The sequence below is a fragment of the Myotis daubentonii genome, chromosome Y (genome assembly GCF_963259705.1).
Source record: "Myotis daubentonii chromosome Y, mMyoDau2.1, whole genome shotgun sequence".
Taxonomy (NCBI): Eukaryota; Metazoa; Chordata; class Mammalia; order Chiroptera; family Vespertilionidae; genus Myotis; species Myotis daubentonii.
The window spans coordinates 1,722,459-1,750,443 of record NC_081862.1 but is presented as its reverse complement, the minus strand read 5'-3'; the positions used below and the strand labels follow the sequence as shown (position 1 = coordinate 1,750,443).

At 49.9% G+C, this 27,985-nt stretch overlaps 2 pseudogenes; both read right to left on the bottom strand.

Moving 5' to 3' along the window:
- Positions 1-9,511, bottom strand: part of LOC132225600 (histone-lysine N-methyltransferase PRDM9-like) — a 36,140-nt pseudogene extending 26,629 nt beyond the window's left edge.
- A 974-nt stretch (positions 9,512-10,485) lies between these two features.
- Positions 10,486-27,985, bottom strand: part of LOC132225599 (histone-lysine N-methyltransferase PRDM7-like) — a 29,684-nt pseudogene continuing 12,184 nt past the window's right edge.

The window sequence follows — 27,985 nt, the reverse complement described above, 5'->3', positions numbered from 1 at the left end:
GCCGGTTCCATTCCCGGTCATGGTACATGTCCTGGTTACGGGTTAGATCCCAGGTGGGGGTCAGTGTAGGAGGCAACCGATCCATGTTTTTCTCTCTCACTGATGCTTCTCTCCCTCTCCCTTCCTCTTTCTCTCTAAAATCAATAAAAACATATATTTTCAAAAGAAATGGCTGGCAGAAACCTATCGTGAAAATAAGGAAAATGATGCTAAAACTAGAGACCCAGTGCACGAATTCATGCACCAGCGGGGTCCCTCATCCTGGCCTGTGGGATCAGGCCAAAACTGGCTCTCGGACATTCCCCAAGAGGTCCTGGATTGCGAGAGGGCACAGGCTAGGCTGAGGGACCCCACTGGGGCACGATCGGGGCTGGGGAGGGACGCGGGAGGTTGGCCAACTGGGGAGGAACCGCAGGAGGACTCCAGGGTGTGTCCGGCCATCTCGCTCAGTCCTGATCAGCTGGACCCCAGCAGCAAGCTAACCTATAGGTCAGAGCGTCTTCCTCCTGGTGATCAGTGCACGTCATAGCAACTGGTCTACCGGTTGACTGTCTGCCCCTTGGTGGTCAGTGCACATCATAGCGAGCAGTTAGTGGCATTAGCATGTCATCATCATATTATGCTTTGATTGGTTGAACGGGCGACTGGACACTTAGCATATTATATAGGATGTGCAAATTACTATATCACGGAAAGAATATTTGTAATTAGAGTAGTTGGTTCCCACCAATTCTGTTTGAATAAGGTTGTGCTACTAGCTAGTTCTCTTCATTTTTCCTGACCTATAACATGCTAATTCTTAATGTTATAATGAACATGACATATAGCGGTGTTCACCAAAGTGTTCTGTGAGCTCTTTGATACAGTGTGAATGTCAAATTACAGTCCTGCTATCAATGTACCTCTCAGTCGTCTCTGTATTTGAAATCACATGTAAATTATCTTCATTATTTTTTGACCCTATTCTAGTTTAATTTGTAAATTTTAAAGCACTCTTTCAGCCAACATTCAGGGGCCCTCAGGGACCCTGAGCTGGGCCTGGGACTTCTGGAAGAGAAAAATCTGCTGTGAACCAAAGAGCTCACAATGCAGATGTAGGCAGGGGGAGCAAATGATTCAAACAAGATGACACTGTCCTAATTAGAGCTCAGAGAAAGAAGCCATGCTTCTTACTGGAATGAGCATTCAAAACCAGTTCCAGATGGATGAGCTTCTATTGAATAGTGTGTCATCTCTATGAAGTTCTTAAGTCACTTTATTTATTGTTTCTCAATTGTCAAACCTGAAGCTCCCCAGAGTTGAGAGATGCTTTCTTTTATTTGACCAGGAGGCTCTGATGCTGGGGTTCCTATGTCCTTCTTCATGGGGGAACATGCACCATGCAAACTGGCTATATGTCAGTAAGCTTCCGCGAGTCGGAAGTCTTAGTGCATCTCTCACGGCAGCATAGTGTTTGGAATCATCAGTCAGTGAAAGACGTAATCATGTATGGATAAGACAGTGGAAACTGCATGAAACTATGGACATTTTAATGAGCTTGTAAGTGTTTTAGAGATGAAGCTATGGATTAGAGTGCATGCCCACCAATACTGTGATCTCAGACATATAATCAAACACTTGTATATGTCTGAAACCTCAGTTTCCTCATCAGAAATGGTGGTAGTTATAGTACCTACCTCATAGGGTTGTGGTAAGGTTTAAGTTAGTTTATTCACGTAGAATTCTTAGAGTCTGAAGCATTGTGAATATAAAACCCGTGGCAGCTACTATTGTAGCTGATGTTATTAACGACTGAGATGATATTGGGCATTTTGTTGAAGAGGTCAGGAAAGAAAGGTGGCAGTTTCTAGGCTGCACTCTGATTTTTTCTCCTCTTCCCTGCATTTGCATCCAGGAGGAAGAATTTCTTTTCAACAGGATTTGGGAAATACTCACCTTCTGATGTTTATTCTGTTCCACACTGAAGGCCACCCAAGAAGGTTTAGCTAAAAGATGGTGAGAAATCAATAATACATATAAGTTCAGAGAGGAAGGGAGAGGGCGAGGGAGTGAGAGAGAAACATCAATGATGATAGAGAATCATGGATTAGCTGTCTCCTGAACACCCCACAGCAGGGATCGAGCGCACAACCTGGGCATGTCCCCTGACTGGGAATCGAACTGCGACTTCTTGGTTCATAGGTCGTTGCTCAATCTCTGAGCCACGCCTGCTGGGTGAGAAATCATTTTTGGTTGATAATTATTTCAAAATCTGGAGATTCTTATTTTTTCAGAATTCTGAATCAGAGAGTGATCTAAGGACAGACCAAGGATGATTGGAAAATGTTTTTTGATGTTTCATTAGGCTTATGCTTTTATTAGGAGCATCAGCTAATTTTCTTAAAATGTTTAAAAATAGACAAAAGCCCATCTGTACTTCATCCTCTGTTCAATATATATATATTTAAATTGGCCTAGCCCTGGCTGGGCGGCTCAGTTGGTTGGAGTATTGTCTTGTACACCACAAGGTTTCAGGTTTGATCTGTATTTTGGTGTACACGGAAGGCAACGGATAAATGTTCCTCTCTCACATTGATGTTTCTGTCTCCCTTTCTGTCTCTCTCCTTTCCTCCCTCTAAATTCAATGAATATCCTTGGGTGAGGATTTAAAAAATAAAATTGCCCTAAATAGCAAAAAATAAAAAAAATTGGCCTTTCATGACACAAATATAATGACAGTCACGTAACTGCAAAGAATCTCTACTCTGCAACCTGGCCCTTTCTCCTCTCTGCCTTCTGTCTTCACACTGGCCTTGTCCAGTCCAATGGCACCAGGACCACCTTGCCTCCTTTCTTTCTTATCCTTCCTCCTTTGCACATGTGGACTGTGCCACCTTTCCTAATCACTAGATTCTGATCAGCATCACACGGTCTTAGGAACAAAGACTCAGGGCTAGTCACCACAGAAACAGAGTTTCGGGCAACTTAGAGATAACCTCGTGACTTCAGCTATGTTCCAACCTCAGACCCATGGAACTACAGACCCTACCAACCAGACTTTCATGAAACCTGGCAGATGATGCCATGGCTGACATGGAACCTGATACAACAGTGAACTACTTCCTACCCTGGCCCACAACCCAACCCCCTAACCTCCATGAGTTATAATTTTCCCATATGTCCCCATGCAGGTCTTAGAGCACTGCTCACCCGTCAGACCTTCCTCCTTCTATGTGATGACAACTCTTCTGAATTAGTTATTTTTTACTCACTTTTATATTTTTGTATACTTGTTTGTTAATGTTCTATATCTATATAATTATAGTATTATTCTTAATTTTATTTTATTTTATTTTAATTTTTTGTTGATCTGTTTCTTATCAGTTTGTAAGTACTAGGTGAATTAGGTTATTACATTTGTTCCTCTTTTTTCCCCCCATAACTCCACTCTTCCCAGTTCCCACCCCACCCTCCGCCCTCACTCCCCACCCACTGTCCTCATCCATAGGTGCACGTTTTTTGTCCAGTCTCTTCCAGCATCTCCCACACCCCATTCCCCCCAAGAATAGTCAGTCCATTCCCTTTCTATGTCCCTGATTATATTGTGATCACCAGATTATTTGTTCACTTGATTCTTAGATTCACTTGTTGATAGATGCATGTTTGTTGTTCATAATTTGTATCTTTACCTTTTTTCTTCTTCTTCCTCTTCTTAAAGGATACCTTTCAGCATTTCATATAATACTGGTTTGGTGGTGATTAACTCTTTTAGCTTTTCCTTATCTGTGAAGCTCTTTATCTGACCTTCAGTTCTGAATGATAGCTTTGCTGGATAAAGTAATCTTGGTTGTAGGTTCTTGGTATTCATCACTTTGAATATTTCTTGCCATTCCCTTCTGGCCTGCAAAGTTTCTGTTGAGAAATGAGCTGACAGCCGTATGGGTATTCCCTTGTAGGTAACTGAGTTTCTTTCTCTTGCTGCTTTTAGGATTTTCTCTTTGTCTTTTGCTTTTGGCATTTTAATTATGATGTGTCTTGGTGTGGCTCTCTTTGGATTCCTTTTGTTTGGGTTCTCTGTGCTTCCTGGACCTGTAAGTCTATTTCTTTCACCAGGTGGGGGAAGATTTCTGTCATTATTTCTTCAAATAGGTTTTCAATATCTTGCTCTCTCTCATCTTCTGGCACCCCTATAATTCTGATGTTGGTACGCTTGAAGCTGTCCCAGAGGCTCCTTACACTATCTTCATATTTTCAGATTCTTTTTTCATTTTGCTTTTCCAGTTGTGTGTTTTTTGCGTCTTCGCATTTCGAATCTTTGACTTGATTCTTGCGCTCCTCTGGTCTGCTGTGGGGTGTCTGTACAATATTCTTTATTTCAGTCAGTGTATGCTTAATTTCTATTGGTTCTTTATCACAATATCGACAATCTCAGATTTCTTGAGAATCTCACTACATTTATCGGCGGGCTCACCAGTCTTTTCGAGGGCCTTACTCAGTTTATCGGCAGCTTCTAGACAGTTCTTGAGAGACCTTAAAAGTGTGGTTTTGAGCTCTATATCTTCCATTTCTGACATTTGCATCCTGTTTCTTTGTCTCCGCATTTTTTTATCTTTTCTTGGTGCACCCCCTAGTGGTCTTTGTGCGCAGTCTTGTTGTAGTTAAGCCTTGATTGTTGTCGGTTGGCAATACAGGGGGTGATTTGACCTCCAGGCTAACTGGCTATGAGAGTCAGCTGTGTCTGCAGTGGGAGAGCTTCTGTGCTGGATCTCTAGGGCGGTGCTAACCTAGCTTTTGCCTGAGGCTATGCGGCAAATGGCTCTGCGCAGGGCTTGGGCGGGGCGGGTCCCCGGGGATCTACAGGGCGGGCCGGAGCGAACAGTTATGGCTGCTCTCAGTTCCGTCCCTAGGGGCTCTGCCTCACAGAGTCCCAGCAACTGCTGCAAACCTCGGAGAGAAAGCTGCCTTCGAGTTCCGACCGAAGCCAGACAGTCCCGCTTCTCCTGTTTGAATCTGGGTCCCTAGAGACTCGCCCGGATATGGAGCTCAGAGTCTGAAACTCCCTCCCCATTGAAAACAACAATCGCGCCCTCCGCCGTCAGCCCACTCCGAACGCACTCCGAACCTTAGTATTTCACTTCAGCACTGCGCCTCCTCTGAGTCTGGGTATGATATTCTCTTTCCTCCTAGTTGTAGAATTTCCACTCAGCCAGCCTTCCTGTGGTTCTGGATGATGTCCGTTCTTTCTTTTAGGTGTACCCTTGAATTGGTTGTTTGAGGCAGCAATCTCGTGCGTTAACCTATGCCGCCGTCTTGGTTTCCATCCTTTATTTTATTTTTTTCCATCACCATTTATCGCCCTCTACTATTATTTTTTAATCCTCACATGAGAATATATGTTTATTGATTTTAGAGAGAGAGGAAGAGAAAGAAAGAGAGGGAAACATAGATGTGAGAGAGAAACATCGATCGCTTGTAGCCCATACACACCCTGACGGGGGGTGGAACCCAAAAATCTTTGGTGTATGGGAGGATTCTCCAACCAACTGAGGCACCGAGACATGGCTATTTATTTATTTTTATTTTGAAAGAATGTTTATTAAAGCTGGGGACAGTGAAACAAGGAAGGACTTAGGATAGAAGCAGCTGCAGGAGAGAGCCTAGGCTGGGCTGCTGTGTTGCTCTAGAAAGGTTAAAGGAAAGAATTCAGCCTAGGCGGGCTGCTTTGGCTCATTGGAAAGTCATAGCAAAGGGGTCTTGGAGCCAGGTTAGGGGGTTAGCCTGAATGACCTGCCACTGCCCATCCTCCCTGGTGCAAGTCTCCTGGGTCTCTTAGTTTAGGAGATGCACACCTAGTGGGGGGGGAGTCGAGGGTAAAGGGTGAGGGGTGTGTGTGCTCCCAGAGAGAGAACAGCTTAAAAAAAAAAAATATATATATATATATATATATATATATATATATATATATATATATCCTATCTAATAAAAGAGAAACATGGTAATTGGCATACGACCACTACCCTTCCCATTGGCTAATCAGGGCAATATGCAAATTAACTGCCAGCCAAGATGGCGGCTGGCAACCAGGCAGCTTGAAACTAACATGAGTCTTGCTTGCTTCAGTGACAGAGGACTCCAACGTTCCCCGCCTGCCGCTGCAGGCCTCTGACCTGCAACTCTAAGCAACTAAGTAACAAATATAGAAGCTATACAAAACCCCAGAAACCTGCTTTAGTCCTGGGCTTCAGCCAGCAGGATCACAGCATTGTAAGCAAAGGCCAGAAACCTACTTTCAGCAGTGGAGGCCTAAGAGCTGGAGCCAAACCTCAGAGCTAAAGCTGGCCCAGAATAGAGAAAAAAAAGAAAAAAAGGAGTGGTGGGGAGCTTCAGTCACCCCCAGCCTGAAAACAGCCCTCAGCCCCTCACCCAGACTGGACAGGCACCAGTGGGGACCCCCACCCTGATCCAGGACACCCTTCAGGGCAAACAAGCCAGCCCCACCCATGCACCAGGCCTCTATCCTATATAGTAAAAGGGTAATATGCCTCCCAGCACCGGGATCAGCGGAGCCGAGAGGCCTCCCGGCACCGGGATCAGTGTGACGGGGGCAGCGCCCAAACCCCCTGATCGCCCTGCGGCTCTGTGTGTGACAGGGGCCGGGGCCACAACCCCCCAGCCGCCACACGGGCCCTGCTCTGTCTGTGACGGGGTAGAGCCATAACCTCTCCATCGGCCCTGCCCTGAGTGTGAGAGTGGCGGCGCCCCAACACCCTGATCAGCCCTGCTCTGTGGGTGATAGAGGGCCGCACCCCAAACCCCTGATGGGCCCTGCTCTGGGAGTGACAGGGTACAGAGCCCCAACCCCCCTGATAGGCCCTGCTCTGTGAGTGACAGGGGGCAGTGCCCCAACCCCTGATTGGCCCTGCTCTGTGTGTGACAGGGGGTGGTGCCGCAACCTTCCCATCGACCCTGCCTTGAGTGTGACAGGGGGCGGTGCCCCAACCCCCCAATCGGCCCTACCCTGAGCGTGACACTGAGGGTGGCATCACAACCTCCCGATCGCCCTGCTCTGTGCATGACAGGGGGCGGCACCCCAACTCCCCAATCAGCCCTGCTCTGAGCCCAACCAGGGGCTGCACCTAGGGATTGGGACTGCCGTCTGCCACCCGGGAGCAGGCCTAAGCCAGCAGGTCATTATCTCCCAATGGGTCCCAGACTGTGAGAGGGCACAGGCCGGGCTGAGGGACCTCCCCCCGCTCCCCGAGTGCACAAATTTTTGTGCACCGGGCCTCTAGTCCTATATAATAAAAGAGAAAAATGGTAATTGGCGTACGACGATAGCCTTTTCATTGGCTAATCAGGTCTATATGCAAATTAACTGCCAACGAACATTAGCAGTTAACTGCCAACAAGATGGCGGTTAATTTGCATATGTAGGCACAATGCAGGGAGGCGAAAGGGAAAGCAGGAAGAAGCCCCCCTGCCACTGACAGTGATCGGAAACCCAGGGGGGAGCTAAGAGCTCGGGGGCAGGGCAAAGGCTGTCCTGGGGCCGCCTTTGCCCTGCCCCCCAGCCATGATCAGAGAACCAGGCGCCTTTTCCACCCTGGCCAGTGATAGCAGGAAGCAGGGGTGGAGCCAGCGATGGGAGCCGGACACTGTTGAAGCTGGCAGTCCCGGGATCTAGGGGTCCCTTGCCTGGGCCTAAAGCAGAGCCCAGGGTCACGGGGCCGCTGCCGCTGCGGGTCCCCGCTTCCCCAGGCCGGACGCCTAGGCCAGAGGCGTTAGGCCTGGGCAGGGGTGGAGCCTGCAAGGCAGGGAGCTGGGGGTCCCCTACCCAGGCCTGACACCTCTGCCGGAGGCCTCAGGCCTGGTCAAGGGGCCGATCCGGTGATTGGTGATCGGAGGGTGATGAGGGTCAACTCCTCTGGCCGAGGCATCAGGCCTGGGTGGGGGGCGGAGCCGGGGATTGGGGGGATATGATGGTCCCCTTGCCCAGGCCTGAAGCCTGGGTCAGAGGTGTCAGGCTTGGGCGGGGAGTGGAGCAAACGATCAGAGGGAGATGGGGGTCCCCTGCCCAGGCATGATTTCTGGGCCAGAGGCCTCAGGCCTGGGCGGGGGTCAGGGCCAGTGATGGGGGGAGATGGGGGTCCCCTGTCCAAGCCTGACACCTCTGGTGGAGGCGTCAGGCCTGGGCAACGTGCCAATCAGGCGATCGGAGGGTGATGGGGGTCTACGCCTCTGTCAGAGGCGTCAGGCCTGGGCAAGGGGCTGATCCTGCGATTGGAGGGTGACGGGGATCAACACCTGAGGGCTCCCAGTATGTGAGAGGGGGCAGGTTGGGCTGAGGGACACTCCTACCCACACACAAACACACACACAGTGCACCAATTTCGTGCACCGGGCCCCTAGTATATATATACTAGAGCACCATTGCACGGAATTTATAAATTTATGTACCGGGAATGGCATCGGGGGGCGGGGGATTCTTCAGCCCGGCCTGTGCCCTCTGTGCCTCTGACAGTCTGGGAGCCTTGCCATCCATCGCCTGCAGAGGGAGGTCCGGTTCAGCAGCCCCAGCTGTGCATTGGTGGCCTGGGCCTCCCTCTTTGGGATGCCAGGGAGCCCCCATTAATCACCCAGTGGCTAGTGGCCTGGGCCTTTCTCTGCAGGGCATCATGGGGGATGGTGGGGGCCAGACCAATTGCGTTTCACAGGCCTTGGCTGGCCTGACGCCAGTGGGTGTCATAGCCTGATTATCTGGCCAGTCCTTCAGCTGGTCCTCCCTGGATTTGCATATTATGGTTTTATTATTGTAGATTTGGGGGGTGGGTCTGGGTGAAGGTGAGAAAAGGGGGAGAAATGGGGGAACCTCTGTGATAGTGTCAACACTAAATCTGTATGTAATTATTGTTACACATTGAAAGAGGTTCTATGACCCTGGCCAGTGTGGCTCACTGGTTGAGCCTCGACCTATGAACCGTAAGGTGGGGGGCTGGCAGGAGGCAGCAATGGAGGATTCTCTCTCTCTCTCTCTCTCTCTCTCTCTCTCTCTCTCTCTCTCTCTCTCCGTAAAATAAATGATTCATAAAAAGGGTTTATGTGAACAGCCCCTGGTGTGTAACTGCTCTGCCTCTTGCTCCTCCCCGGTAACTCCTGAGAGCCCGCCCGACCAACACCTGGTCGGGGTCAGGCACCTGCGCGCCCTCCGCCCGCACCTCGCGGCCTCGGGGTCCAGTCGTCATCCGAGTCCTCAGAGTTCTCCGCCCCGGGCCTGGCCGTCCTCCCGCGGTGACTCATGAAGGCGGGTCGAGGGGCCCTGAGACCTGGAAGGAGAGAAAGAAAGAGTCTGTCCTGCGGGCGAAGAGCTGAGGGACGAACAGCAGAGCCAGCGCCGGGCGGGGCACAGCCGGGGCCCTGGACGGAGCCCCCCAACCCCCCGCGGCCCCGCCACCCCCTCCCGGTCACCGATGCTGAGCATTGCCTCCTGGTTGCTCTTCACGTTCCGGTGCCGGGCTGGCTCCCAGGCGCCCATCTGCGCCTACTCCTCCCTGGAGAAGTAGAAGGACACGTCCCTTCAGGCGGCCCTGGGCTGGAGGAGAGACCTTCCGTCAGTCCGTCCGCCCCGGCACGGCACGAGGTGGGGCGCCCCGCCTCCACCCCGTCCCCACCCCCGTCCCCACCTCCACCCCCGTGGACCCCCTCACCTTGGGCCTGTGCCCCGCTCTCCCCGCCTCCTCCTCCGGGCGCTCCTGCGGGTCCCTGTTGGGGTTCATGGTGCCGCCAGCCCAGTCCCAGCCGCAGGCCACAGTGCCTGTGTGAGGAGGAGGCGCTGAAGAACCCGCTCCCGCCGCAGGACAGACCAGGACCTGGACCAGGTGGCCAGGGCCGCGGCCATTGAGACCCACCAGGGGGCGCCTCCTTCCCTGGGCGGCTGGGGCGGTCTCAGGGGGCGACTGAGGGGCGCGGTCGGGGGACTGGGGGCGCGGGGGGGAGTCTGAGGGGCGCGGTGGGGTGGTCTGAGGGGCGCGGTCAGGAGTCTGAGGGGCGCGGTCCGGGGGGGACTGAGGGGCGTGGTGGGGGGGTCTGAGGGGCTTGGTCCGGGAGGACTGGGGGCGCAGTGGGGGGTGTGAGGGGCGTGGTGGGGGGTGTGAGGGGAGGGGTCAGGAGTCTGAGTGGCAAGGTGGGGGGGGCTGAGGGGGCGGTGAGGGGTTTGAGGTGCGCGGTGGGGGGGTCTGAGGGGTGCGGTCGGGGAGGTCCGCGGTGGGGGGGTGTGAGGGGCGCTGTGGGGGGGCCTGAGGGTTGCTTTAGGGGGGTCTGAGGGGCGCGGACGGGGGCGGGGACTGAGGGGCGAGGTGGGGGGTGTGAGGGGCGCGGTGGGGGGGGGGGGGTTGAGGGCCCTGGGGGTGGAGGTGGAGGCGCCCTGACGTTGGGGGGGCTGTGCCGGGAGGAACCGGGTTCGGGAATGGCACCCGCGATCCCGGAGCAATGCACGCGGGAGGAGACGCCTCAAGGGGCAGAGACCTCATGGGCTGAGGAGACGGGCCCGCGGGACAGGATCCAGGTCTTTCTGGCCAGGAACCTTGGGGAGCTCGGGTGAGAGGATTTGGGCTCCTGCACAGAGATTTCGGGTCTCAAGGACAGGCTTCAGGGTTTCGGGTCTCGTTGGTGGGGATTTGGTCTTTCTGGGGTGCCGTGGTTAGGGAGCCCGGGCTCGGGGTGTGCTGGGTCTGAGCTTTGGGGGATTGAGCGTTCCTCTGGGCGCGGAGCCCGGGGGTCCTCCAGGTTAGCGGACTTGGGGTGCCTGGAGGCTGACAGAGTGGGAGCATCTCGGGAGGACACCCCGGGTCTTCGGCTGGGGGTTGAAGGCCGGCGGCAAAGGGGTTCCCACGCGAGGCACCCGTTTAACTGTGGGTCTCCCTGCGGCGCTGCGCACCTGGCCGAGGTCCCCTCAAACCCACGCGCTGCCCGCCGCGCGCTCCCGCCCTCAGGCTTGTGAGGCGGGAGGAGGGGGAGCTTCCCGCACCCAGAGCGTCAGAGGCAGCCGCCAATCAGTGATGCGGTCACAGGGCCCTGCCTGCCAATGGGCGGTCAGAAACGCGGAAAGGGCGGGGAGCAGGGTGCAGCCTTCCTGCCAGTCAAGGGCAGAATCTTGTCGAAAGAACCCTCCTTCCGCCCTCAACCCCTGGTGGTGATTGGCTACCCAGGGTCCTGTGAGTGTCCGTCAAGAAGCTTTCAGCTGGGCGCGGCTGGGCGGTGTCCAGGGCTCGGATTCCTGTGGTTTCGCGGAGGGACCCCAGGAGCCCGGAGCCCCCCGCCCGGGCAGGTTTTGGGGTGACACATCCTTCCTGCCTCCTGACCCAGTCTGTGTTCCACCCGACGGTATTTAGGTCCCGGACTGTCTTCCAGGAGCGTGTGTTCGCTTCCTTAGCGAGAGGACCAGGCGGTAGGCGGGGAGTTGCCTTCTGGGAAACAGGGATTCCCACTAGACCAGCGATTCTCAACCTGTGGGTTGCGACCCCTTTGAGGGTCGAACGACCCTTTCACAGGGGTAGCTTAAGACCATCGAAAAAACACATATATAATTACATATTGTTTTTGTGATGAATCACTATGCTTTAATTATGTTCAGTTTGTCACAATGAAAATACATCCTGCATATCACACATTTACATGACGATTCATAACAGTAGCGACATTACAGTGATGAAGTAGCAACGAAAATAATTTTATGGTTGGGGGGCAGCACAACATGAGGAACTGTACTAAAGGGTCGCGGCATTAGGAAGGTTGAGAACCACTGCCTTAAAGGAAGCTGTCAGCCAATTCCTTTGCGAAAACGATCCTCTGGGTCCCTCTTGTGGCCATTCAAAGAATAACACCTTATGCTTCTGTCCGTGGTTCTGAAATGTTAGCTAATATCCCGTGAATTTGATGGAAAAGTCTACCCAAAAAACCACAAACAAACAAAACCTACAGAAAACCCTACAAAATCATCGAGGCTGTCCAGGGTGCAATTATTCCTTCCCCGGATGGACTGAAGTCACGGGTCTGGCTTTTGCACCCCTTCCTGTCCCAGCCCTGCAGAGGGAGGCCTTGGCTGCTGCACTGACTTGGGGAAGCTGTGCGTTCAGTAATTCAGTCCGTAACCTAGAGGCTGCCATGATTGGAGCAGTCAGTCCTGGGGCGGCCGCCGTTACCAAGGCAGCCAGTACAGGACAGGTCTCCTTTCCTGAGGCAGCCAGTAACCCGGCGGCCGCTATGATTGCAGCAGCCAGTCCGTACAGCGAGGCGCAAGGGTATCGCAAGAACGTGTTATTACCACTAGACTCAGCGGCTACTGTAGGACATTACTGAGGCAGCTAGTACTCTGGAGGCTGCAATGATCAATGTAGCCTAGAGGCGGGCATTACTGAGGCAGTCCTTCCCCTGTAGGCTGCCATTATTGATGCAATCAGTACCAGGGAGGCTGTCATTGTTGATGGCACCTCCAGATGCAGGGTATCATGGGAACATGTTAGTAGCGCGAAAAAATTTCAATTTAAACTTTTGTGTTGAAACCCAGTATGTTTTTTTTTAAAATATATTTTTATTGATTTCAGAGATGAAGGGAAAGGGATAGAGATGGAAACATCAATGATGAGAGAGAATCATGGATCAGCTGCCTCCTGTATCACCCCCTCCCTACTGCGGATCCAGCCCGCAACCGGGGCATGTGCCCTGACCGGGAATCGAACCAGGGGCCCTTCAATACATAGGTTGACACTCTCCCCACTGAGGCACACTGGCCAGGGCCACAGTGGTTTTTTTTAGAAATATACATTTCTACTAGTTCAGAAAGGAAGAGAGAAAGATCAATGATGAGTGATCATCATAGATTGGCCGCCTTCTGCCAGAAGAAAGAGTGACATTTGCTCTCATCTGCTAAGCAGAAGGAATAGGCCTGGCCAGTGTTGTTCACTGGTTAGACCTTCGGGTGCCCAGGGAAGGGTCGCTGGTGGGATCCCTGGTCCAGAGCACATACCTGGGATGCAGGCTTCATTGCCTGCCCCAGTCTGGGCTCTTGTGGGAGCCAAAGATGCATGTGTCTCTTGCATATTCATGTTTGCGTTTTTGTTTCTTCTCTATCCCCTCCCTCCCTCCCCCCTCCCTCTGTCTGTAAAAACATATCCTCTGGTAAGAATTAACCAAAACATAAACAAGAAAAACCTACAAAGAAGGAAAAGCTTTGGAGGGTGTGAAAAAGCAGCATACCCCTAAAGAAAGGCACCATGATGAGCAGAGCATTCAGCTCCGCTGATGTTTTTCCAAGGAATGTGTCTATAAGATAAAAATAAAATGTATGAGTGTCTCTCAGCTGGCAAGATCCTGACACAACACGACGAGGCCATTCTAGCGCGGTCCTTGCAGGGTCTCCCAAGCCACCACGTTGGGGCGAGGCTCTGGGGGGCGGGGGGCGAGGCCTGGACAAGCAGGGGAAAGCGAGGCCTGAAGGAGGCGGGGAATGGACAGAGGAGGGTCCTGCACGTGCTCTCCTCTACTGCGTTGTGTCGCTGCTCCCAGAGTCCCCCACACTGAGATGATGGGAGCAGACTCACCCGGTGTCTGTGACCGAGGGACATACAGGCTGAGGGACACACAGACTGAGGGACACATAGACCGAGGGACACAGAGACCGAGGGACACACAGATAATCGAGGATGCAGTGGCCTGGAGAGGTGACATCCGGGAACCTGTGACCACTGTGCTGGTTCCTTTTATCCTCCCAGATGTACCTTCTCAGAGGTTTTTGACTCCAGAACCCTGGATTCCATTTCCACAGACAGCACCTACTTCATGGTGACTCTGCCCAAGACCCAAGACCTCTCTGGACATCCATTCACACATCAGTTGTTTGAAAAGTGATCTCAAACTTATTCTATATAGTTATTGTATGTATGAAAAATAAATCCGAGCCAAGCAGTCATCTGTGTGATGTATTCTACATTTGTATTATACATACATTTTATTTTAGAAAATGACATTTCCCGTACAAAGTTGCCTTCCTAAGTGTAATTAAGTGAGCATGTTAAAAACTTTGTAAGAGTGGCCCTAACCGGTTTGGCTCAGTGGATAGAGCGTCGGCCTGCGGACTGAAGGGTCCCAGGTTCGATTCCGGACAAGGGCACTCCCCAGTAGGGAGTGTGCAGGAGGCAGCTGATTGATGTTTCTCTCTCACCGATGTTTCTAACTCTCTATCCCTCTCCCTTCCTCTCTGTAAAAAACCAATAAAATATTTAAAAAAAAAAACTTTGTAAGAGTGAATGTTTTACTTGGCAAATGTTTAGAAACTTGGTAAGTATTACTGTGTATCGCTGCCCAAGGAACTGTTGGGGGTCATGTGTTGTCACCAAAGCAGAATGTTTGCTAAATGACTGGTCCCCTTGTTGAGACAACCTTCATGGTTTTCCCTTCATTCTGTTATGAACCTATAGGCAGAAGGTAGAAGTAGGCTTGTACTGATGCCACAGCTCCCACCTGCTGTGATGATGGAAACAGGCCTGATGCTCCAAGCAGCATGAGAACACCAGGAAGGTAAAGGCTCTCATCCCCCTGGCATGTAATCTACCCAGCCAGGGCCGCATTGTCTTTGTAGAAAGAGGTCATCCAAATAGCAACACACAGCCCAGCAAGCGAGGCTCAATGAGTGAGTGCTGACCTATGAACCAAGAAGTGCCCTTGATTCCTGGTAAGGCCACCCCCATCACCTGATTGTTTCTCTTTGTCTCCCTGTCCCTCTGTGTGTCAGATCAAGAACAACAGATTTAAAATAAAACTGGAAACTGTCAAATCTGCTCCTATCCTCCTCCCAATAGGTATCAGATTTTACGGAAAACACCCACCACTTGTCTTTCCTAGTCATTGTGAGAATTCCAGTTCATGAATGTTCACAGTATCTCAGTTTAAAACGTGTGTGCACATCTACACCCAAACAGCGGAGCATCGCATCCTGGAGAATTTTCCATTTCCTTCCAAAGGAAGTGAGATGTGTCACACTGGACATGGAAACAAATGGTAGAAAAAGCTGGGCATGAAGTTAAAGGCTAATCATTGCAACCTGGGAAAGATGTATTCAACAAATCAAGGCGTGACTAGTCAAACCAGAACCTTCCTGTATGTGGAGGTTTGGGCACGGGGACACCAACATTTTTAATGTGAATGAGGACTTGATTGTGCAAAGCTTTCCTTCACCCCCTGAGAGGTACTCACCAGAGGTGCTGAGCCACTTGGAAATGTGTGGTGTTTCAATGCGATGCTGGGGGTGGGGGTTTGCCCCTCCTGACCTGAGCGAGAGAGCCCACCTTCCAATGTGCACAGGGCCCCTGCTTGGGTGTCAACAGCTCCATGACTGTGGGCTGGCTCCTCCCGAGTCCGCTGAGACCCACAGAAAACAATATCCCAACTGGCAGATTTCTCCTGGTCCTGAGGTGTTTCAGGATTGGGTTAATGTGGGAAAACACGAGTATGAAGGTGTGGCTCAATGGTTGCTTCTGAGAGTTTCAGGTCACCAACCCAAGCCCTCAGTCATTGTAGGGAATGAGGTTTCCATTCTTCACATAGAAATGCCATCATTTTTTTAAATGTATTTTTTATTGATTTCAGATAGAAAGGGAGAAGAAGGGGGGGGTGGAGAGAGAGAGAGAGAGAGAGAGAGAGAGAGAGAGAGAGAGAGAGAGAGAGAGAGAGAGAGAAACATCCATGATGGCAGAGAATCATGGATCTGCTGCCTCTTGCAGGCCCCACACTGGGGATCAAGCCCAAAAACCTAGCATGTGCCCTGACCAGGAATTGAACCCTGACCTCCTGGTTCATAGGTCGATGCTCAAGTGCTGAGCCACGCCAGCCGGGCGGGAGAGGGAAGGTCATGGTCCCAGGTCGTGGGTTTGGGTACCCCCTTCAGGAGCTCTCCTCCAGAAACAGGTTCTGTGCTAGGTCCCTCGGGCTGAGGGGTGACGGGCCCTCACCGCGTGTGCCTGCTCCCTGCATGGACGTCCGCTCTGTTGTAAGAAAAGCGGGGCCTCTGGTTGCTGGGGCCCCATCGCCTCCACAGGCAGATGCTTACCTGTTCCCTGGAGCCTCGCTGGACTCCCACACATGGGCCCATGAGGGTCGGTGCTCCTGGACTCAGTGGACATTACCTGTGAACCGGTGGCCAGGAATGACCGACACGGCCTGCCTGCTCTGCTCACGCGGGTCCATGGCCCATCAGACTCCCCATAAGAAACGTGCAGTTAAGGATTTCAGACAGGTCAGGGGAGGGTGAGAACCGCAGACCCAGGTACAAGGCCAGGCACCAGGAGCTGCTGCGAGGTGGGCGTCACACACACTGTGAGGTGAGGTGCACCCAGCAGCTCTCAGCAGGGTGGTGAGGGCCTTTGTCCTGGTCACTCTCAGTGCCACCTGCCCAGGCTCAGTGGGAGGGGGTGGCGGGGGGAGGAGCATGCCTGATCCCACGCCTCCTGCTCAGGCAGCCGAGTCCACGCAGAACAGTGGGGCTGCTTGAGCTCTATACTGGATCCTCGGCCCCACTCCCTCTGCCTCCCTTGTCCACCTCAAGGCCTGTCAGACGCTGTTCACCGAGAGATGCGTGTTTTAACCACCCTGAGCCAGAGGCACCGGTGCTGACCCCACTCTGAATGACACTCCAAAGCCTGGGTCACCCTCCCGCTTTATAGTTTGGAAAGAGGCACAGAGAATTTGGGGGTCTTGCCTTAGGACACACAGTTGTGAGGGCAGAGCTGAGACTCAAACCCTTGTGGACAGACCTGGTGCCCACATGCTATGCCCCAGGCGAGACTGAGGCAGCACAGGGCCCCTGCTTGGGTTTCCAGACTGAGGCAGCACAGGTGTGTGCACAGGCACACGGGCACACACACACACACACGCACACACATGTACACACACATGCACACACACACCTGCACACACCCTCTCTGACTTTCACCTTTGAGGCTACAGAGGTCTAAGGAATCAGGGGAGGAGCCAGGAGAAGCCAAGGGGTTGGTGGGGTCCTATTCATGTTCCTGGTGAGTGTGTCGCAATCCCTCTCCCTGGCGGGGAACTCACTGGACTGACGCCAGATTCCGCCTTCCCGGGTTCAGGTCTGTGGCTGAGGGTTCTTTGAGGCCCTCCTGGAACTCTGCTTTCAGTGATGAGGGGGATCAGGCACGTAGGCTTCAGGTTTGTCTGGACACAAACTTTATTAAAACGAGGCCAAAAGCACCATGAGGGACATTCGTGTTGACATCCCCATAGCACTTACGGAACTGTTTGTCTATTGCCTCTCCTTTTGAAAGCGGAGGATTTGTTTGACCAGTTACTTCTGTACTAATTACACTCTTGGGGAGGGAAAGGGGCCAGCAGGCTTCCTCTAAAGCCCCCTCAGAGCTGTGGTATGAGGTATGCGGTGCCTACACTTGCCCTGTAGCTGCTGAGGTGCAATTTAGGGCTCATGATGCATCCTCCCTGCAAACACCGGGCTTCTCCCCTGAGTGTGTTGTCTGGTGTCTCATGAGATTGGACTTCTGTGTAAAGCCTCGCCCACACTCCCTGCAAACATAGGGCTTCTCCCCTGAGTGTGTTCTCTGGTGTTTGATGAGACTTGACTTATCTCTAAAGCCTCTCCCACACTCCCTACACACATAGGGCTTCTCCCCTGAGTGTGTTCTCTGGTGTTTGATGAGAACTGACTCATCTCTAAAGCCTCTCCCACACTCCCTACACACATAGGGTTTCTCCCCTGAGTGTGTTCTCTGGTGTTTGATGAGAACTGACTCATCTCTAAAGCCTCTCCCACACTCCCTGCACACATAGGGCTTCTCCCCTGAGTGTGTTGTCTGGTGTCTCATGAGATTGGACTTCTGTGTAAAGCCTCTCCCACACTCCCTGCACACATAGGGCTTCTCCCCTGAGTGTATTCTCTGGTGTTTGATGAGACATGACTTATCTCTAAAGCCTCTCCCACACTCCCTGCACACATAGGGCTTCTCCCCCGAGTGTGTCCTCTGGTGTTTGATGAGAGATGACTTCTGTGTAAAGCCTCGCCCACACTCCCTACACACATAGGGCTTCTCCCCTGAGTGTGTTCTCTGGTGTTTGATGAGAACTGACTTATCTCTAAAGCCTCTCCCACACTCCCTGCACACATAGGGCTTCTCCCCCGAGTGTGTTCTCTGGTGTTTGATGAGAGATGACTTCTGTGTAAAGCCTCGCTCACACTCCCTACACACATAGGGCTTCTCCCCTGAGTGTGTTCTTTGGTGTTTGATGAGACCTGACTTATCTATAAAGCCTCTCCCACACTCCCTACACACATAGGGCTTCTCCCCTGAGTGTGTTCTCTGGTGTATGATGATACCTGACTTATCTCTAAAGCCTCTACCACACTCCCTGCACACATATGGCTTCTCCCCTGAGTGTGTCCTCTGGTGTTTGATGAGACTTGACTTATCTTTAAAGCCTCGCCCACACTCCCTACACACATAGGGCTTCTCCCCTGAGTGTGTCCTCTGGTGTGTGATGAGAGATGACTTCTGTGTAAATCCTCGCCCACACTCCCTGCACACATATGGCTTCTCCCCTGAGTGTGTCCTCTGGTGTCTGATGAGTTGTGACTTCCGTGTAAAGCCTTTCCCACACTCCCTGCACACATAGGGCTTCTCCCCTGAGTGTGTCCTCTGGTGTGTGTAGATATGTGACTTATCATTGAAGCCTTGCCCACACCCTCCATGATTGATTGTTACAATTTTTGACATTCTTACTCCCACAGATAATTTGCCTGTGTTCTTTGGATTCACGTCCTGGCCTGTGCTGGGCTCTTCCTCCATTATTCTCTCACGCTCACTGGAGCTCCCTATTTGTCTGTTGGGAGGCTTGAAAGAGTCCCTTGAAGTTCCCCTGTGCCTGATCCTTTTAAGCAAAGGTTTGGAAGTTCCTTTGACCTCTTGACCTTCAGCTTCGTCATTCCACCCATGTGGACCAGGATGTTGCTGCTGCTGTTGATTTTGACGCTCTGGGCCGGGTTCCTCTGACTGGAGGTGTTTTCCTGCAGGTGCTCCTGGCAGAATCTCAGAGGGGTGATTGCGTTTCACATGTTGGCTGAGGAATGTCTGACTGGAGAAGGCCACAGAGCAGGAGGGACATGTGTGGATCTCTGGCTTTGGTTCTGCTGAAGGAGAAAGTTTTGGTCAGGGCATGTGTGGGCAAGGCTGCCTGTGCCTTACGCTCTGTCTCCTGGTAAGACCTGTCTCCAGAATCATTCTGTGTTGACAGTGCAAGCTCTGCCTCCCACAAAGTGTTCCTTCACAGTCTACTTTTCTTTTTCTTTGTCTGCACTACTCTTCTTCAGAAATCCAGAGACCCCATATCAAAGTCTTTTCTACAGCCCTGGTCAGTGTGGAACAGTGGATAGAGCCTCAGCCTGTGGACAGAAAGGTCGTGGGTTTGATTCCCATCAAGGGCATGTGCCTTGGTTGCAGGCTTCTACCCGGCCCGGGACCTGGTCAGGGATTGTGCAGGAGGCAACAAATCGATGTGTTCCTCTCACATTGATATTTCTCTCTGTCTTTCCCTCTGTCTTTCACTCTCTATAAAAATCAATGGAAAAATATCCTTGGGTGAGGATTGAAAAGAAAAAAGGTCTTACAGATCAAGGACCATCAGAAGCCATTTGACTCCTTATATGGGTTTGACTATCGTGACATTTCCATATACATGTATCTTCTAAGTCATGTTAAAGAGAAAAACCACAGGCCTGGCCAGGTTTCTCAGTGGTTGAGCACCAACCCATGAACCAGGTCGTCACCAGTTTGATTCCTGGTCAGGGCGCATGCCCAGGTTTTGTGCTCTATCCCAGCAGGCGGCAGCTGATCCATGTTGATATTTCTATCTCTCTCTTCATTTCCCTTCCTCTCTCTCTCAAATCAATAAAAATATTTAAAAATAGAGGAACAATAGGCCCCAACTAGCAATTGCTTCTCTCAGTTTTCCACAAATCATAGAATGGAAATATGTCTTTCCTCACACAGTATTCCTACTTGATTTCTTTCAGTGTTAGCCTATTTCAAATACACTACAAAGTCCTGTTTCAAAATATCTCCCCAACCATGCCCTAGCCAGTTTGGCTCAGTGATAGAGCGTAACCTTGGGGACTCCAGGCTCCTGGGTTCGATTCTAGTCAAGGGCACGTCCCTTGGTTGCAAGCTCAATCCCCAGCCCTGGTTGGGGTGCCCGTGGGAGACAAGCTATTGATGTTTCTCTCTCTGTCTCTCCCCCTTCTACTCTCTCTCAAAAAATAATCAGTGGAAAAATATCCTTGGGTGAGGATTAACAACAACAACAAAAATATTTCCCCAACCTGCTTCTTACACTCCTGACTCCCGTCCCTCTCCAGCCAGTCTGCCTTCCTCTCTCACTTGGAGTTGAAATAATCCCGGAGGGGATTCCCCACTGAAGTTTATTTTCCAAAAAATTTAACAAAGCATAGTTTTAGAACATGCCACTCTGCAGCTGAAAACTGCTCAATTGTCCCGTCTCACTCAAGAAAGTCCCCAGTATCTCAGCTTGGATCATAGGCACTGTATTTCCAGGCTGCTAGGCATCTGTCCAACCTCTGTTCTTACCCTCTGTACCGAGACTGAGACGGGAGTAGCCCTCAGCCAGCTCTACACCCCACCTCTTTCCTTCCCTGCACCAGCCACTCCTTCTGCCTGGGACCTTGTGACACAACTGTTGTAACTGTTGTCTCCTGAGAAAGCCTTCCCTTGACCTTTGCATTCCGACACACCCACCTTCCCCTTACACTAATCCCTAGGCACTTGTCCTGGGCCTGTTTTCTCTAAAGCGCTAACCACTGTGTAAAATTAAGCACATGCACATATGTCTGCCAGGGCTTCCCTCCTTCACCAGCCACCTGCTCAGGAGCAGTGATTCTGATCATCCTGTTGATCTGTATTTCCAGCTCCCAGAACTCTGGGTGGCACCGCGTAGGAATTCACATGGCAAGTCACAAAATAATGAATGAATGCATGTTAACACACACATTTCATTTAGAAATATGCAGTAAATGAAGAAGAAACAGCTAAAGTGTTAAAAAAAACAAACAAAACAACAACCCACAAACAACCACCTTGATAAGAGAGCTGGCTAAGTGCCTGAAACCTTTTTTTTTTTTTGCCTCTAACCCTTTCAGCACTATATGATGCTGTGTATTTTGTGCATGAAGAATTTTTTAAAATGGAACAAATATAGCCCCTGGCCAGTGTGGCTCAGTTCGTTGAGCATTGTCCCATTCACCCAGAGGTAGCCAGTTTGATTCCTGGTCAGGGCACATGTCTGGGTGGTGGACTTGATCCCCAGTAGGGATAATGCAGGAGGCAGCAGATTGATATTTCTCTCCCTCTCCCTTCATCTCTGTCTCTAAAACCAATAAAATCATATTTTTAAAAATTAGAACAAAAATAAAAATATTGAAATTGTTCCTAAGAATCAAAAACCTATGTGATGAGTCATCAATTTCTGAAGCATCTGATTTGAAGCTTTGCTGACTCTAGAGTGGAGTTTACTCTACTTGAGAGTTGGAGCATGAAAACTTCTAAGAATTCTTTCTTTCCATGTTGAAGAAGAGTGGTGCCCACCTCTCCCGGCCACAAGCTCTGTCTTCCACTTGCTGCCCCTCTTGATGCCCAGCTTTTGGCCATACTCTTCTCCATACCAGACCAGCAGCTCACAGCCCTTCCTCACGACCCGGCAGGTTCGGTAGAAAATCTGCCTGTGATATTGAAAGGCCACCAGGTTCTGTTCTTGGTCATCCCGGGCGCAGTTCACATACCTGGCGTTGAGGCAGATGAAAGGAAAGAAAACCACAGGCGATGAGTTTCCACTACCTGTCATATTCGTGTCCAGCTCCTCACTGAAGCTTACGGCCCTCAGCACTGATGGCACCCACACCCATGCTCCTGGGGAAACTTCTGTTCAATGTCCAAGCCTCTGTCACAATGTCATGTGAATTCCTGTCTCTAAGTCCTGCTCACAGTGCTCATCCTGCCAAATGCCATTTCCAAAGCCTCATTGCAGACTTCCCCATCAAACCTGGTGACCTCTAGCTTCTCTAAGCTGTAAGTCAGGTTCGGTGTTACACCACAGAACTCGGGGCTTGATCTAGGACTCACATCATTCAACACTCAGTCCAAGTCTACCTTCTCTTCAGAGGCCTTTGTCGAGTCTCCCCACACTTTATTGAAGGCATCATTCAGTTGCCTCCCCCAGGTTCCCACAGAAATGTGGAGGTCTCTCTGTCTTAGAAAAATAACACAGAACAATAGTAGTTTATTCATAATCTGTCTCCCCTGACACAAGAGAGCCCCTCAGGAAAGGGCCATGAGCACTATTACTCTGCAGGCTCCAACACCCAGTTGTAGTTAGAACTGAGTCTGGGATGATGTGCTGCCCTCACAGGTTTAGACTATCCTTGGTTCAAGGCTATCTGCGCACTGGGTACTTCTTGAAAAATAGGAAAATTAGAGTTAAATGTTTATGAAATAAAATGTTTCATGTCTGTCTGCAGTAAGTCCTCCCTAGGGTCATGGATTGTGTAATCTGTGTAAGTAATGAATTCCTTCCTCTAAACTGGAACATAGTAGGTGTTTAACTAATGTCCATTAGATAAATCACAGAGTAATACAGGGTCCTCAAGGTTTTCCCAGTCAGTGCCCAAACCAGAGACTTCTATTTTGAGGACATATGCTATACTTTTACCTCCTTTTTTCCTAAATGTCTCTAGATGTTAAAGATCACTGTATGGAGAAAAAAGGGGAACAGAGAACTGAGGGAGACCATTAGGGAGGCATGATGGGAAGGACAGACATGTGGGTTGTGAGGCATGAGTATCCTCTCTGGCACCCAGAAGCCTAGTGACCTTACCTCATCCAGTTGGCCTGAGATGTATCCTTTCCATCCACATACTCATAGCAGTTTCTCCCTTTGGTGATCTGCATTTCAGGAAAAGAAGTTAAAGGCCGTGTGTGTGTGTGTGTGTGTGTGTGTGTGTGTGTGTGTGGTTGTGTGTATATAATAGAAGAATTACTTTATTCTACTGTCATCAAATCTCTTTCAGCCTGCATGGTGACTCAACTGCCAATGGTGATCACAGGATATTTTTCTTACTCATCATCTACACGTCGGAATTGATTTGTCCACTAAGCAGGAGCCCCCAAGGGAGGAGTCTGTACCACTTTGCTCCCATTTACCCTCTGATCCTTAGAGAGGAGCTCCATGTTCATGCAAAGTCCGCCCAGTACACAGAGCTAACTAACCATATGGTCCCCATCCATGTCCTAGCATGTAGAAGGTGGGGGCCCCCCAAGCCACAGGAGGGACGGGGAAGCCAGAGGACAGGGAAGAGGTAAAGTTCTCACCAGCCAGGAGTAGCCGTTGTTGGCTGTGGCTTCATCTTCTGTGATCTGACCCTCATAAGGGCCAAAGTGCAGGCCCTCGGGCAGATCACATTCCTCATTCCACACTCCAAGCCCAGCCTCAGGGATGCCTGATGGTCCGATTCTCAACCCAGGGGGCAGAGTGAGGGCTGAGCGGTTGGCATGCCCCTTGTCCGCGGCACTGTCTTTTACAAACGTAGGAGGCCCATGCACAGCACAGCTGTCAATGAAGAAGTTCTGACACTTCTCACAATCTGGAGGCAAGAGCAACAGGGAAGAGGGAGGGTGCAGTGCATGTTCCTGGACATGAAGAGCTTCGGAAAGGGCTCACATCAGTGAGCCTCAATCCTGTACTCCCGGTCACGAGAGGAAGGGAATGATTTGGGCACCCAAAGACCAAGTGAAATTCTTGCATCAAGACATAACATGCTCCTTGGTGAGGGTGAGCTTACATAGGTAGTCATCGTCCTGGGGCTCGCTGACCTCTTGGTAGACACAACACTTCCTCTCTCGTAGGCTATACATCTTCACTTCGATCTCCTTTCTCCTGAGGTCTACATGGGAGAAGGGCAGGTGACTGAGGGGATGAGGTCTGGAACATTAGTCCCTATCTTATCAGAAAACACACAATGTCCTACCATCAAATGATCGCCTGTTCTATTATAGTATGTGGTATTTTCCTCCATTAACTAAAAGACTAGCACTCCACACTGACTATTGTTGGCTGATTCAATTTTAGTTTCTAGATGATCCCATTATGAGGTTCAACCTCCCAAGCTTTGGTCATTCATAAAGTATGTATTGAGGGAACATTATGCGTTAGGCACTGAGTAAAGACCTGGGCACACAACACCAAGAGAATATGGTTGCTATTATCACAGATGGATTTATTGGACAACTTGCATCTGTCAATTGTTTAAGGTTTAATTTAATGCTATCAAACTATATGTGGCCCATGTTTCCTTATGTTCACTTTACACATTAGCATTCAGGAGCTCAGAGAGTTGGTAAGATTAGCTCAAAGCTTCAGCGCTCACTCCAGTTTCAAATCCAGGCCTATGCAAAGTCCACCCCACATACCTAGGCTATACTGATTAGCCTTTCTAGAAGAATTAGTGAAACTGAAATCTCCAAATTATGTAACTTACCCAATTTTGATCTAGGGTGCTGTCCAGAGGGACTTGCTTCTCCAGGAGGGGGCACTGGTTTCTGAGTCTGCTCTGAGCCACTGGTGGTCAACAAATTTGCTGTTCCTGACAATTCCTTCAAAGTAGACTCATTACTTAATGACGTCCTGGACTTTGCCTTCAATGTGGAAGTCCCATATTAAAAGGTAACATGCATTTATTTAATTATGTAGGGTTTATGATATATTTTCACATACATGACTTCAATGAACACTTCAACAACTCTGAAATACCTGGGAAGTATGAATATTAGAGGAAAAAGAAATGGCCAATGTGGGTTGTGAATTGCAGACTAGAACCTATGCCTTAAGGATCTTTTTTTTTTATAGAACAGTGAGAGTGAAAGATACTGGGAAGAAAATAAGTCATAGTTGGGCCCTAACCAGTGTAGCTCAGTTGATAGAGTGTCAGCCTGCGGATTGAAGGGTCCTTAGTTCTATTCCGATCAAGGGCCAGTGACTTGGTTGCAGGATCCTCCTCCCTGGCCCATGCCCTGGTCTGGACTTATGCAGGAGGCAACCAATCAATGTGTCTCTCATATTGATATTTCTCTCTGTCTCTCCCTCTCTCTTCTATTCTCCCTAAAAATCAATGAGAAAATATCCTTGGGTGAGGATTAAGAATAAAAAAGAAAGAAAGAAAAATAGTTGGCAGAGCCCTGGCTGGTGTAGCTCAGTTGGTTGAACTGAAGGGTTGCCGGTTCCATTCCCGGTCATGGTACATGTCCTGGTTATGGGTTAGATCCCAGGTGGGGGTCTGTGTAGGAGCAACCGATCCATGTTTTTCTCTCTCACTGATGCTTCTCTCCCTCTCCCTTCCTCTTTCTCTCTAAAATCAATAAAAACATATATTTTTCAAAAGAAATGGCTGGCAGAAACCTATCATGAAAATAAGGAAAATGATGCTAAAACTAGAGACCCAGTGCACGAATTCATGCACCAGCGGGGTCCCTCATCCTGGCCTGTGGGATCAGGCCAAAACTGGCTTTCCGACATTCCCCGAGAGGTCCTGGATTGCGAGAGGGCACAGGCTAGGCTGAGGGACCCCACTGGGGCACGATCGGGGCTGGGGAGGGACGCGGGAGGTTGGCCAGCTGGGGAGGAACCGCAGGAGGACTCCAGGGTGTGTCCGGCCATCTCGCTCAGTCCTGATCAGCTGGACCCCAGCAGCAAGCTAACCTATAGGTCAGAGCGTCTTCCTCCTGGTGATCAGTGCACGTCATAGCAACTGGTCTACCGGTTGACTGTCTGCCCCTTGGTGGTCAGTGCACATCATAGCGAGCAGTTAGTGGCTTTAGCATGTCATCATCATATTATGCTTTGATTGGTTGAACGGGCGACTGGACACTTAGCATATTATATAAGATGTGGAAATTAGTATATCACGGAAAGAATATTTGTAATTAGAGTAGTTGGATCCCACCAATTCTGTTTGAATAAGGTTGTGCTACTAGCTAGTTCTCTTCATTTTTCCTGACCTATAACATGCTAATTCTTAATGTTATAATGAACATGACATATAACGGTGTTCACCAAAGTGTTCTGTGAGCTCTTTGATACAGTGTGAATGTCAAATTACAGTCCTGCTATCAATGTACCTCTCAGTCGTCTCTGTATTTGAAATCACATGTAAATTATCTTCATTATTTTTTTACCCTATTCTAGTTTAATTTGTAAATTTTAAAGCACTCTTTCAGCTAACATTCAGGGGCCCTCAGGGACCCTGAGCTGGGCCTGGGACTTCTGGAAGAGAAAAATCTGCTGTGAACCAAAGAGCTCACAATGCAGATGTAGGCAGGCGGAGCAAATGATTCAAACAAGATGACACTGGCCTAATTAGAGCTCAGAGAAAGAAGCCATGCTTCTTACTGGAATGAGCATTCAAAACCAGTTCCAGATGGATGAGCTTCTATTGAATAGTGTGTCATCTCTATGAAGTTCTTAAGTCACTTTATTTATTGTTTCTCAATTGTCAAACCTGAAGCTCCCCAGAGTTGAGAGATGCTTTCTTTTATTTGACCAGGAGGCTCTGATGCTGGGGTTCCTATGTCCTTCTTCATGGGGGACCATTCACTGTGCAAACTGCCTATATGTCAGTAAGCTTCCGCGAGTCGGAAGTCTTAGTGCATCTCTCACGGCAGCATAGTGTTTGGAATCATCAGTCAGTGAAAGATGTAATCATGTATGGATAAGACAGTGGAAACTGCATAAAAGTATGGAAATTTTAATGAGCTTGTAAGTGGTTTAGAGATGAAGCTATGGATTAGAGTGCATGCCCACCAATACTGTGATCTCAGACATATAATCAAACACTTGTATATGTCTGAAACCTCAGTTTCCTCATCAGAAACGGTGATAGTTATAGTACCTACCTCATAGGGTTGTCTTAAGGTTTAAGTGAGTTTATTCACGTAGAATTCTTAGAGTCTGAAGCATTGTGAAGATAAAACCCGTGGCAGCTACTATTGTAGCTGATGTTATTAACGACTGAGATGATATTGGGCATTTTGTTGAAGAGGTCAGGAAAGAAAGGTGGCAGTTTCTAGGCTGCACTCTGATTTTTTCTCCTCTTCCCTGCATTTGCATCCAGGAGGAAGAATTTCTTTTCAACAGGATTTGGGGAATACTCACCTTCTGATGTTTATTCTGTTCCACTCTGAAGGCCACCCAAGAAGGTTTAGCTAAAAGATGGTGAGAAATCAATAATACATATAAGTTCAGAGAGGAAGGGAGTGGGCGAGGGAGAGAGAGAGAAACATCAATGATGATAGAGAATCATGGATTAGCTGTCTCCTGAACACCCCACAGCAGGGATCGAGAGCACAACCTGGGCATGTCCCCTGACTGGGAATCGAACTGCGACTTCCTGGTTCATAGGTCGATGCTCAATCTCTGAGCCACGCCTGCCGGGTCAGAAATCATTTTTGGTTGGTAATTATTTCAAAATCTGGGGATTCTTATTTTTTCAGAATTCTGAATCAGAGAGTGATCTAAGGACAGACCAAGGATGATTGGAAATGTTTTTTGATGTTTCATTAGGCTTATGCTTTTATTAGGAGCATCAGCTAATTTTCTTAAAATGTTTAAAAGTAGACAAAACCCCATCTGTACTTCATCCTCTGTTCAATATATATATATATATTTAAATTGACCTAGCCCTGGCTGGGCGGCTCAGTTGGTTGGAGTATTGTCTTGTACACCACAAGGTTTCAGGTTTGATCTGTATTGGGGTGTACACGGGAGGCAACGGATAAATGTTCCTCTCTCACATTGATGTTTCTGTCTCCCTTTCTGTCTCTCTCCTTTCCTCTCTCTAAATTCAATGAATATCCTTGGGTGAGGATTTAAAAAA